At 42.0% G+C, this 12,212-nt stretch overlaps 1 protein-coding gene across 3 annotated transcripts in view; it reads right to left on the reverse strand.

The window, feature by feature from the left end:
• elovl2 (ELOVL fatty acid elongase 2) overlaps positions 1-12,212 on the reverse strand; it is a 123,753-nt gene that overhangs the window by 62,382 nt on the left and 49,159 nt on the right. The window contains exon 2 of one of the 3 annotated variants that reach the window (XM_080204859.1): positions 10,508-10,668. The exons of the other annotated variants lie outside the window; for them this stretch is intronic. The gene's annotated coding sequence lies outside the window, so the exon portion shown is untranslated. The remainder of the gene's footprint in view (positions 1-10,507; positions 10,669-12,212) is intronic. 3 annotated transcript variants of the gene reach the window in all.

Here is a 12,212-nt window from a genome sequence, read left to right on the forward strand (position 1 = left end):
CAGAGAAGATTTACAAGGATGTTGCCTGGATTGGGAGGCATGCCTTACGAAGATAGGTTGAGGGAGCTAGGTGTCTTCTTCCTGGAGAGATGAAGGTTGAGAGGCGACCTGATAGGGTTTATAAAACGTTGAGAGGTATAGATAGGGTGGATTCTCGGAGGCTATTTCCCAGGGCTGAAATGGTTGCTACGAGAGGACACAAGTTTAAGGTGCTGGGGAGCAAGTACAGAAGAAATGTTAGGGGTAAGTTTTTCACTCAGAGGGTGGTGAGTGAGTGGAATCGGCTGCCGTCGGTGGTGGTAGAGGCGAACTCGCTGGGGTCTTTTCAAAGACTTCTGGATGAGTACATGGGATTTAATGGGATTGGGAGTTACAGATAGTTCTACGGCCTGGTAGGTACGGATATGATCGGCCCAACTTGTGGGCCGAAGGGCCTGTTTGTGCTGTAGTGTCCTATGTTCTAATAGTAAAAAAAATTGCTACAAATTATTGTTTGATTAACCAGTTGTTCTCTGAGAATGCTTGAACACACCCAACCATTCATATGAACAGTAGCAAATATATGCAATTTAAGAGTTGCTGGTATCCTGTTAATGATATCTGAGGAGATATGAGCATCCTGTTAATTGAGGCTACAACAGATGTGTGTTTCAAATTTAATGAGATAATTGTGAATTGAATTAGTTAAAGATCAGAGATTTGAGAAGACACGACATCTTGTTAGTGTGTAGGAAAGACTGACATCCTACTAACTGGGCCACTGAAAGTTAGGGCACAAACAATATTCAGACACAGATATATTATTAATTGGGATCTCAGTGGATACCAATGTCATACTAACATAAATGCTAAGTTATAGACACAGTGTTGAAGTGGATCCTGGGACAAACGTGCAACCTGTTACTAACAGGATTAGATTCTAATGGACCCCTTAAAGGAGAATTGTTACCCAGATGAGCAGTTTCACGTAACTGTCATGAAAACTCAGTGCCATTTGCTTGTTGCAGAGGTAACAGCAGATGTGCATTTAAAATTGAATTAATGTAATTCAGTTACAATGCATTTAAAGATCAAAGACTGGAGAAACAAAAACGAAAATGCATCACAACAGGTTATTTAGCAGTTTTAAATAAATTCTTCAGAAAGAACTTGCATTTATATTACTCTTAATTAAGTCCTCAACACATCCCAAAATCCTGGATATGAGAGTTCAGTATTCTAATGTACTGTATAATGTTCAATGTAAATACTTAGTGTGAAAACCACCAAGACTGGGGAATCCTTAATTGATCTCGCTGTAGGAGTCGAAGAATATGAGTTCCCGTGATAACAAGCAATTGCCTAATCAGGTGGAACTCGTATCCCGAGCCATTGATAAGGCAAACTCCTGAGCAGGTCCAGCGTTCTATCAATCTGGAGGGGACTTGTTACATGTACCACAGGTTTGTGGTTTAACTTCTGCTTTGATAAATAAAATTCTTAGTTACATGCACAGTTCAATCTTTTATTTCTATCAATTGCTGTATGACAGTAGTAATACAAGTGAAGTACTCCAGAAAAAGTATCAGTATGGATAGATACCAGAACATAACAGTTAGGTTACAGAACCAGAGGCTTGTAGACACGAATTCAAATTCTACAAGAATAAGATGGGGAATTTAAAGTTAATATAGCAAATCTGTAATAGCAAACTAGTATCAGTAACAGGGGCCATGAAATTGTCAGAAAAACACTAATGTATTTTAGGAAAGGAAATCTGCCATCCTTACTTGGTGTTACCTATGTGAATATGTGACTCCAGATTCAAAGCAATATGGCTATCTAAACTGCCCTCTGGAACAGTTTCAGATTAAAGAATCACCCATTTAATACTGAGATAGCAAAAGATTTATTCTCTTAGAAGGTTGTAAATCTTTATAATTCTCTACCTCAGAACTGTAGGGACGGATGCATTGAATATTCAAGAAGATGATGGACAGAATTTGGAACTAAACATGAGTCAAGGATTATGGGGAGCATCAAGAAAGTTAAGGCCAAGATCAGATCAGCCACGACCTTGTTGAATGGTGGAGCAGGCTCAAGAGGTCATATATCCTACATCTGCTCCGATTTCTTCTGTTATTTTGTTTTTATGCAGAAAGGAATGAAGACAGACAAGAAAGAAACAGTTCTGATGAAAGATCAAAAATGTTTTTCTCTCCACCAATGCTGCCGGCCCTGCTGAGTATTTCCAGCACTTTCTATTATTATTGAACACGGAACAGAATGCGGTCTTTTTTTTGATAGAATGCTGTCTTAATTGTATGTCTGTGTGTCACATTCCAAGGCAAAGAAACTTAGAGCTACGCATTTTTGCATATTAGCAAAACCGAAGTCTTTGGCATTCATCTCAATCACTGGGGTTCGTGTAGGAGCAGGGCACATTGATGGTACCCAAATGATCAAAGGTGCCCAATGTTCAGTGTAAGAGACTCATCAACAAGAAGGGGCTTGCTGTCTTGAAACATTCAGCTGCTTTGTGATAACAAGGCGGCATGTACGTGCTTACAATCTTGCCAATTAACGTGATACCTTAATCTTCCAGAAAGTTCCAAAGGATTTGTAAAATGCCAACATAACACCCTTATTCAAAAGGACGGAGAAAACAACAACAAGAAAAAACAATCAGGTAATTACAGACTAGTTTGCTTAACTCGTCGTTGGGAAAATGTTAAAGAATCGTAGAATCTACAGTGCACTAGACAGTCATTTGGCCCCTCGAGTCTGCACTGACCATAATCCTGTCCAGACCCTATCCCCATACATTTACTTTAGCTAGCCCCTGACACTAAGGTGTAATTTAGCATGGCCAATCCACCTAACCTGCACATCTCTGGAGTGTGGGAGGAAACTGGAGCACCTGGAGGAACCCCATGCACATGGGGAGAGTGTGCAAACTCACAGATAGTGACTCAAGCCGGGAATCAAACCTGGGTCCCTGCCGCTGAGAGGCAGCAGTGCTCCCCATTAGAGATTATTATAAAAGATGTAATAGCAGAGCATTGTGCACTGACCACTCAAGAGCTCCCTCCATAGTGGGTTGGTCTGTCATCTCTGCTTTTTCTCTGCATAGAGGATGCTCCTCCTGGCCTCCATATTCTTCAGCTGGGTTTCCAGGGATGTGTCATGGAACCTAGAGGCGGGAGCTCCCTTTTATCTGCACACATCACCTCCTAAGTGGGTAGTTGATGTCTGGGCAGCTTTTAAATATAGCGTAGCAATATGGCAGTGGGGTGGGTGACATCCAGTCTGCTCTATCGCGTGAAACATTGGGAACTACTACTGCATAGTTAATTAGGCCAGCCTTGAGAGGTTCCCCATGACTTTCCAACAGCCTCTGCGTCGGAAAACACTCTTCCACCTCCACTATGAAACTTGATCCCAGAATGGGAATTTCCACTCTTTTTCTCATTTTAACTCTTCATAAATCAGTTCTTTTCAATCCAAGTTTGAGCTCCTACATGCATCTCTGCACAATCAACCACAGCATCTTGCTGCCTATAGCTGCTCTCCCTTTCCCAGATGCTGGCAGAGTCTCATGGCCGGTATTTTAGGACCCTTCCAGCCCACCAGGATATTACAATTCCTGCTGAAATAAATTTAAATGTTCTGCCTTATCAGCTGAGGGCAGATATGCTGTGACAGGGCTGTGAAGTCACAGCAATCTTAGAAACCCTTTCCCTCTCAGAAGCCCATCTCCGTATCAATGTGAACAGGCCTTGTCCACAGATAGAAATGCTGGTTAGCTATCCTTGAGTCACAAATTCTCTTTTGTCTTGGAAGTAAATGGAACATTTCAAGTACAAATGTTTACAATTTGACATTTGCAACACCTGTTGGAGACTACCTCAGCACACATACTATTGACACAAGTATAAAAATTGTCTTCCCAGCTAATTTTTTAAAATTATTTTATGAGATGTGGGCATTGCTGCTAGGGCCATTTCAGAGGGCGCTTAAGAGTCAACATTGCAGTGTTTCTGAAGTCACATATAAACCAGATCACAGAAATCATAGAATCCTATAGTACAGAAAGAGGTCCTTTGGCCCATCGAGTCTGCACTGACCACAATCCCATCCAGGCCCTACCCCCATATCCCTACATATTTTACCCGCTAATCCCTCTAACCTAAGCATCCTAGTGCACTAAGGGGCAATTTTAGCATGGCCAATCAACCTAACCTGCACATCTTTGGACTGTGGGAGGAAACCGGAGCACCTGTAGGAAACTCACGCAAACCCGATGAGAATGTGCAAACTCCACACAGGCAGTGGCCCAAGCCGGGAATCAAACCCAGGTCCCTGGAGCTGTGAAGCAGTAGTGCTAACCACTGTGCTACTGTGCCACCCACATGCCAGATAAGGACATTAGTGAACCCAATGTGGTTTTCTAACACTTGATGATAGATCACTATTATTGAGATTAACATTATATTCCAGATTTATAATTGAATTTAAATTCCACCAGCTGGCATGATGTGATCTGAATACATGTCCTCAGAGCCTGAGCCTCTGGATTACCACTCCCATCATCTTCCCAGTAATCTCTGACAATCAAACCAGCCAGGCTTACTGTCATGCAGTCTTCAGAACAGGTCACAAGGCCCATTTTATTTTACTTTAAATTAAAGACAGTTAAAAAACACAACAATTTTACAAACCTAATAATTGTAACAGCTGCATTGCTAATGAGGGTGCAGCTTTGCCATGAATGCCTCTCCTCCTGCTGACTCTGCCTTCCATTAAAATACAAGGCAGTTGCCATTATAAATCATGACACAATCCTCCACCAAATTGGAAAACTACCCACTTATGTTCTAGCTACAAAAAGCAGAACAAATCCAACCTACCCAAATGTTACCTTAGCAGCCTAATTGCTGTTAACAAAGTGCCAAGAGAAGTCACCAGCAGCAGTGTCAAATGGCACTCACCTACCAACAATCTTTTCAACAACGCATGCTCAAGAAGCTCAACACTGGCCAGAATGAAACAATCATTTGAACAGCACCCCACTGACATCCATTATGGCAGGCACCATGCTGTGGGCATCATTGAGGTGTGGCTGCAAGGGGATCAGAGCTGGGTGCTAAATATTTAAGGATACACATTCTATCAAAAAGGCAGAGGGGATGGGGCTGCTTTGGTAGTAAGAAATGAAAATTGACAGCAGGAAACAATGTAGGGACAGAAGATGTAGAATCTGTGTGGGTAGAGTTGAGAAACCACAAAAGGTAAAAAGAAGATACTGGGAGTAATGTTTAAGACTCCAAGCAGTAGTCAGGATGTGGGGCACAAGATACACAAGAGATTAAAAAGACATATAAGAAAGGCAAGGTTAAGGTGATCATGGGGGACTTCAATATGCAAGTGGGTCCCAAGAACATCTATTTGTGGAATGTCTACAAGATAGCTTTTTGGAGCGTCTTGTGGTGGAGCCCACTAGGGAACAAGAATTGTGGATTTGGTTATATGTAACGAGGCGGACTTGATAAGGGAGCTTAAGGTGACGGAACCTTTGGGAGGCAGTGACCATAATGTGATAGAATTCACCCTGTAGTTTGAGAGGGAGAAGCAGGAATCAGATGTAATGATATTACAGTTGACTAAAGGCAACTACTGAGACAAGAAGAAGGAGCTAGCCAGAGTTGCTTGGTAAAGAAACCTAGCAGGGAGATAGTAGAACTGCAACTGCAGGAGTTCCTCAGAATAATTCAGGAGACATTTCATCCCAAGGAAGAAACAGCACACAAAGGGGAGGGCGAGGCAAACATGGCTGATGAGAGACGTCAAGGACAACATAAAAGCAAAAGAAAAAGCATACAATGTAGCAAAAATTAGTGGATAGTGGGAAGCTTTTAAAGATCAACAGAAGACAACTAAAAAAAAAATGACAAGGTGGGGATGGGGGGACTGCTGAAATACAAGCATAATCTAGCCAGGAGTATAAGTGAAGTGAAGAGTTTTTTTTAAAACACATATAAAGGGTATATATACACACAAGAGAGGCAAGAGTGACTATTGGATGCTGGAAAAGATACTAGAGAAGTGGTAATGGGGAACAAAAAAAAGGCAGAGGAATTTTGCACCAGTCTTTACAGTGGAAGGCACCAGTAACATATCAAAAGCGGGCAGAGGTGAGTGTGGTGGCCATTACAAAGGTGCTAGGGAAGCTGAAAGGTCTGAAGATGATAAATCAACTGGACCAGATGGACGACACCCCAGAGTTCGGAAGAGATAGTGGAGGCGTTTGTGGTGATCTTTCGAGAATCACTGAAGTCAAGGAGGGTCCAGAGGACTGGAAAATCGCTAGTGTAATGCCCCTGGTTGAGAAGGGAGGCAGGCAAAAGATGGGAAATTACAGGCTGGTTAGGCTGACCTCAATCGTTTGTAAGATTTTAGAGTCGATTACTAAGGATGAGATTTAGGAAGTGTATGGTAAATTAGGGTGAAGTCAGCATCGAGGGAAGGACATGACTGACAATGTTATAATTTTTTGAGGAGGTAGTGAGCGGGTTAGACAAAGGAGAGCCAATGGATGTTATCCACTTGGATTTCCAGAAGGCCTTTGAAAAAGTACCATACAGGAGGCTGCTGACTAAGACAAGGGCCTATGGCGTTACAGGCAAGGTACTAGCATGGATAGAAGATTTCGCTCACTGCTGGATGGCAGAAAGTGGGGATAAAGATGTCCTTTTCTGGATGGCAGCTGATAACTAGTGGAGTTTCTGCAGGGGTCAGTGTTGGGACCACAACTTTTCCTTGTATACATAAATGGCCTAGATGAAGGAACTAAGGGCATTGTGGCTAAGTTTGCAGATGATACAAAAGATAGGCAGGGAGATACATAGTATGGAAGAGGCAGGGAGGCTGCAGAAGGACTAGGACAGGTTAGGAGAGGAGGCAAAGAAGTAGCAGATGGAATACAAAGTGTAAGGTTATGCACTTTGGTAGGAAGAGGAGGCATAGACTATTTTCTAAATGGGGAAAGAATTCAGAAATCAGAAGCACAGAGACTTGGGAATCTTAGTTCAGGATTGTCTTAAGATTAACTTGTAGGCTGAGTTGGTAAGGTCAGGAAGTTAGGAAGGCAAATGCAACATTAGCTTTCATTGAGACAACTAGAATACAACATTAGGGATATACACCTGGGACTTTGGTGAGACGACATTTAGAATATTGCGAGGAACCTTGGACCCCATATCTTAAAGAAGGATGTGCTGGCCTTGGACAGACTCCACAGGAGGTTCACAAAAATGATCCCGGAAATGAAAAGCTTGATGCATGAGGAGCACCTGAAGACCGTGTTTGTACTTGATGGAGTTTGGAAGGACGAAGGGGATCTCATTGAAACTTACAGAATAATGAAAGGCCGGGATAGAGTGGACATATGGAAGGTATTTCCATTAGCACGAGAGACTAGGACCTGAGGGCACAGCTGCAGAGTAAATGGATGACCCTTTACTACTGAGATGAGGAGGGATTTCTTCAGCCAGAGGGTGGTGAATCTATGGAATTCATTGTCACAGAAGGCAGTGGAGGCCAGGTTCTTGTGTATAATTAAATCAAAAATAGATAGGTTCTCGATTGGTTAAGGATCAAAGGGGCGGCACGGTAGCACAGTGGTTAGCACTGCTGCTTCACAGCTCCAGGGGCCTGGGTTCGATTCCCGGCTCGGGTCACTGTCTGTGTGGCGTTTGCACATCTCCTCGTGTCTGCGTGGGTTTCCTCCAGGTGCTCCTGTTTCCTCCCACAGTCCAAAGATGTGCAGGTTAGATTGATTGGCCATGTTAAAATTGCCCCTTAGTGTACTAGGATGCTTAGATTAGAGGGATTAATGGGTAAAATATGTAGGGATATGGGGGTAGGGCCTGGGTGGGATTGTGGTCAGGGTAGACTCGATGGGCCAAAGGGCCTGTTTCTGCACTGTAGGGTTCTATGTTCTGGGGGAAAAAGCTGGAGGATTTAGTTGAGAAACTTATTGGCCATGATTCAATGGCAGAGCAGATGGGCCAAATGGCCTAACTCTGCTCCTAAATCATACGTTCTTACTTTTTACTAGTGACTTGAGAGTCTGGCATCACACAATCTCCTTTCTGTAACCTGTTGATGTTAGTAAATTATATTTACAAAGGTTTTATTAAGATCATAAAAGAGGCAATTACAAGTTTGCTCAATTTAACCATGTCCACAAAGGAAATTGAATGTAGCCATCAGTAATAATCCTGATTAATTGTACCTCTTAGAACTAGCAAATTATCTCATCAATAAGCCTATAATACAAACCAGCATAACCTACCACATCTGTGGGAATTTCAAGGATCATATTTAAAGGGCAACATTCAATAAACAAGTGCATAAGAAGCGTTTCATAAAAAAGACTAGCCAGCTCTTTTGAATGTTGCCAGGAGACAATAGATTTTGTGTCCATGGTCCAAGCTGCCTTTGGGCATTACTCCAGCTGTCACGAACTTAACACCATTTCAAGTCTGGGATTAACGTGCATGAGACAGCCTTTGCTGTCGCAGACATGTGGGTCACAAAGGATTTCCCACCACGTGTTTCAGAGCTGCTACTCTGCATAATACAATATGACCTTGTGAAAGACCTTGAAACTGTTACTGTGAGATTGTGTTCTGCATTTACATCTGTATGCAAAAATAATTAATGCCATTATGTCCTGCAACAAAAGTAATTTTCAAAAAAACAAAATGTCTCACTTGAGCATTCTTAAAAAGTCCACCCACTGGGAAAATAAAAATTGGCAATCTTGGAAAACCTTTGCATTCATCATTTCACCTGCTAAGCTTGATGATCTGAAACACACAGCTTCACTGGTTTCTGACAGTGGACTTTAAACAATCAGTTACAAGTGCAAATTTAACAGCCCAAATCTTCAGAGAGTTTATAACTCAAGATGTACCCCATGGAAATCCTGATGCACTGGCCTCCAAGGGAATTGCCCAGGTAGTTTCAACTTCCAATGGGCAATTCCTCTGCTCCTTGAGACCTCTGCAAATGCCTCCAACTCTGACCTAAGCTTTAGACAGTTCCAATAATTGACCTGAATAACAATGCAGGAAACATTAAGTAGAAAAATCCTAATCTAACTCCTTAATAACTATAAAACTGACCTCACAATTACTCACGCCGACCCTCTGATCCAACTCGACTACTTCCCTCCAATCACCCACTAAAGCACCTCCACATGACTCAACTACCCCTTACCATCTGACAACTCCCTTGACCGGACATGACTAGCCCCCAACCTAATTACTCTCCCAATCGGACCCATCTACCCATCTCAACAACATCATTCACCTATCCATACACCCCCCAACCTTGCCCATTCACCAAGACTCACACCGGACATTTAAACTTACTAGTAGTGCCATAAAAAGCAGCATATCATGTCTCTCACTGACTCTACATTGTAATAGGGTGTCCTAATAGACAACGGCGTTTTGTATGTTTTGTAAAGCTGGACTCAAGAAGGCCCACCAAAAAAACGTGAGCAATATCGAGGCAGGGAAAAGTTTTGAGAGATGCTACTAATCGAGCCAACATTTCAGCATGGGTATATAATGGCCATTAACAGTGAGAGAAACAACCAAGGATGGAAACAGTTGTGTACATGAAATAAAGAATTACACTTAGGCTGTACTTTATAGTTTTCTGAACATCCCATAGTCCTGCACAATGACTTCTGAAGCATAATGATTGTAAGAAACGAGACGGCTAATTTGCAAGTGTAATTCAGTGATGTTGACAGATATAAATATTAGCCAGAATACTGGGAAAAATTTCTGCAATAGAAAAGCTTTTACATCCACCTCAGAGGACAGGCAGGCCTTTGATTTAACTTTTCATTGGAAAGCCTACACCTCCAATTACATAGCACTCCTACAGTACTGCACTGGAGCATCAGTATGGATTATGTTTCTGCAGTGGACTCAAAAGTATCATCTTCAAACTGTAAAGAAAGAATGCCTCTCACTGAGCCACAATGACATATTACTGATAACCGAGTCCAATGCATCATGGACACAGGCTATTTAAAAGAGCAGAGAGGATCAGATACTACAAACACTTAGTCATATCAATGCTTTAGAATTACACATGCAAATAGGTCTGACAGTGAGACACCAAAGTTGCTGAAATTGCAAAAGTCTGGGGATAATTAACCATAGTACAATGCACTTCAGATAGCTGAGTTTAGTGCAGTAATCTAAAAAGTCTTCAGAGAACTTTCTCACTAATTAATTCTTCACACACCAAGTAACAATAAGATGCTGTAGAACACTGCAAAGTGCAGGACGGTTGTATACCAATTCCTCATTTAGCACTTCCAATGTGTTCCTAAAAAGTGCTCAACAAAAATCACTTTCCTACACGAATGCATGTAATAAGGATATAAAAATGTATCGGCTGCTTTAAACCCAAATAGTACAGAAATCCTCTTTCTACTTACAGGGTGAAATTTTTCAATGTTTTGGCCAAGTGTCAGCTTGGATGCAAAAGCAGGGTGTAGTCCACAGGCTTCACTGCCGCTTTTCCCATCATATTTTTTGACATTTGATCAAAAAAACCTCAAGATGTCGATCCCACAAAGTCACGCTAGCTGGGCGGGTTCTAGGGTGTCCCGATGGGGGAAAAAAAAAGAAAAAAAGGACACCATGAAAACAGTCCCTGACATGAACTGCAGCCCCTCCCACACACCCCCCACCAGTTCCCTCCCATCACAGAACTCACCCCCCCTTACTCTCTCCATCTCACCCATCCCTCTCTCAAACCCCTCACTCTGTCCTGCTCACCACTTTCTTCTCTTGACACCCCTCACTGTTTCCTCTACAACACTCTTGCTTCCTCCCACTGACCTTTCCCCATCACTTTACTCACACCCTTCTGCACATCACCTCTATTGCAAGCCTTTGCCAAGCAAGGCAGCAAGCAAGAGGGTGCAAAAGTGAGGATTGTGAAGAAAGCATTGTTGTGGCTGAAAAAAAATGTGAAGTATGAGCAGTAATGGAACAGTGCATGTTCCATTAACGAGAAGGAAATGCAGGTACTGTTGCCAAGTTTGCATTGTTGTTTTTGCAGTTAGTGAATAGTACATGTGTACTGTATCATCTTACGGACCTTAGCTCACTAACACCAGGAAGTCGAATAAATAATGCATGGAGGCCTCGTGACAGATCGTCTATCTGCACTGGATAGTGAATTCTGCTGGTGAGATCATAATATTCCTTTTTGAATACTATATTCTTCTCTTCACAGAGAAGAATATTTTATTCTCATGTTAGTTCCTTACCTTTGAAGTCTCACATTGTGTATTTCTTTGCTAAGCCTGTTCAGGTATATGTGAAAGATCTCATTATAAACACCAGGAGAACAGTGCGGCAGTTGCACTGAAAATCTTGAAAACAGGAGTAACATTGCACTCAAAAATTTTATGGACTTTGCTTCCAACCTCCACGTGTTTCTCGTCTTCAAAATTGTTTATCTCCTTTCTTTAATTTCCCGATCTCCATTTCTAGGGATCAGCTAACCACCAACATTCACTACATGCTCAATAACTGGCAACCACCTTGATGGCACTTCCTTACACCCTGCTTCCTGTATTATCTCTGTTCTGATATATGTCTTCTTTTTCCTTCAGCTGAGGATTTACCAAAACCATGGTTCCCCTTGACCAGGTCTGTTCTCATGCTTTTCCCTCCCTCACAGAAGTAAAATAGGGTTCCTTTTTGTCCTCATCTTTAAACCCTTTAATTGGTTTTAAATCCACTCTGCCATTCAATTAGATCAATGGCTACTTCAACACATTTTCTTGCACCATCCTCTTAGCCCTCGACATTTTTAAAATGTAGAAATCTATCCATCTCAGTCTCGAACATGTTCAACGACTGAGCCTCCACAACTCTCTGCGGCAGAGAACTCCCAGAGTAGTGACAGAATATTTGAAACTTGAAACACAATCTCAGAGTCAGCACGGTTTTATGAATGGTAAATTATGTTTGACTAATTTGCTAGAGCTCTTCAACTAGCAAAGTGGAAATTGGGAGTCTTGTAGATGTAATATATCTGGACCTCCAGAAGGCATTTGATAAGATGCCGCACAAAAGGTTAATACACAAGGTAATATCCCATGAGGTTGGGGGTAATATATTGGCTTG

Source organism: Carcharhinus amblyrhynchos, chromosome 2 (assembly GCF_965287045.1).
Source record: "Carcharhinus amblyrhynchos chromosome 2, sCarAmb.v2.hapA, whole genome shotgun sequence".
Taxonomy (NCBI): Eukaryota; Metazoa; Chordata; class Chondrichthyes; order Carcharhiniformes; family Carcharhinidae; genus Carcharhinus; species Carcharhinus amblyrhynchos.